The sequence below is a fragment of the Octopus bimaculoides genome, chromosome 6 (assembly GCF_001194135.2).
Source record: "Octopus bimaculoides isolate UCB-OBI-ISO-001 chromosome 6, ASM119413v2, whole genome shotgun sequence".
NCBI lineage: Eukaryota > Metazoa > Mollusca > Cephalopoda > Octopoda > Octopodidae > Octopus > Octopus bimaculoides.
Window position 1 is genome coordinate 80,488,775 of NC_068986.1, and position 1,562 is coordinate 80,490,336.

General features: G+C 37.3%; 1 protein-coding gene across 1 annotated transcript in view; it reads right to left on the reverse strand.

Moving 5' to 3' along the window:
- LOC106870698 (origin recognition complex subunit 4) overlaps nt 1-834 on the reverse strand; it is a 44,659-nt gene extending 43,825 nt beyond the window's left edge. The window contains exon 1 of the mRNA XM_014916863.2: nt 756-834. The gene's annotated coding sequence lies outside the window, so the exon portion shown is untranslated. The remainder of the gene's footprint in view (nt 1-755) is intronic.
- Nucleotides 835-1,562: the final 728 nt, after the last annotated feature.

Below are 1,562 nucleotides of genomic sequence, written 5' to 3' on the forward strand. Positions count from 1 at the left end.
AAAAATTACCTATTTTTATGAAAGTTATGTGTAAAGAAAGCCGTCTCGAGTAAATTTACCCAAACTCCTCACCTCACCGTCGGAAACTTTTTTTTCACAATAAATTCCGATATAATGAGTATCTACATAATCTGGGTACTACTAAAGCAGCGCGGACCCGAACGCGCAGTCACGCTAGCGAGTCTTGAGTGGTCGATCCTAACCCTAACCCGCGTGTGCAAATGAATGTGTTTAGGGTTAGGGTTAGGATCGACCACTCACGACTAGCTATCGCGGACGCGCGACTGCGCTGCTTTAGTAGTACCCATAATCTGAAGCATATTTGTAGAAAATTTCATTAAAAAATATCCATTATTCTGGTAGTTATCAGGAAACAAAGTCGATGGGGTACACATCTGGGCGGAGGTAAATACGCACACTACCTGTTTTCGGAGTAACTGTAAACCTTAAAACATTAAACCTTACCCCTTACACTAAACACTGGCTGTGCGTATTTTTTGCCTTCGCCTACATCTGTAGGAATGCCATACAACCTAAAGTATTGACAGAACAAGGACACACGGGATAACGTAAACCTCACTATACTGTCTCAAAATATGACGGCATAGTCACGGCTACAGCGTCTATCATAAGCCAGTTGGATTAAACAATGATACTTTATATTAGACATCAGCAGTCTACTATTATTACTGTTGCTACTATTAAACATCACGACGCTGCGCAACATGATGTGGCCCCAAAAATATCTGACTTACCAAGAATCACAGAATGGACAGGTTTCAGAAGAAAATAACTTTTACGATTCCCGCGTTAATCAACCGGAAGCAATACAAGGGAGATAACTCTAAACATAATATTGTTATAAGTGACGTCTGTATTTTATCCAACTGATTCACTATGGAAGGGGTTAAACGTGACCCTTTTCTTATGGTTTTGTTTAATATATTTATTTCCATCGATATTATCCATAAAACTAACAGCATAGATCACTGAAAAATGTAGAATTGCTTTTGACTAGTTTTCAGCGTAGAAGTCTACATTACTGGGACGTATTACATTAATTCATTGACCAAATATATTGTCCCTATGTTTAGGACATTCTGAAACTAGATTTTTTTTTTTTAGCTCTAATCGTTTCCTGACCCCAAATCAGTTCAACGATGGCACACATTCCAGAACTTCCTTTGGTTTTTATATAACTTTACTCGAGTATAAAGCTATACCACTTTTTGGCACCTAAAAATCATATATTCCATCTTAACTTTCATTATACTCGACTAGGACTGTCAAATTTCTTCCAACCTATTGAAGATTTTCAAATTTTCACCAGATTATTTACAAATAATTTAGTTCCAAGTTGTTTGTAAGTGTACAAGATCCCTTGACTATAAAGTTATAATCTCCCTTTCTGTTTAATTCAGACATAGTGTGACAAGGCTGGACCGTTTGAAATACTGATACAATCCATCTCAAAAGTTTTCAGACAGTGTCTGTCAACCCATTTTCATATATAAGACTGATCAACCTGAAACTGTACTAAAAGACACTTGCCCAAGATGGCA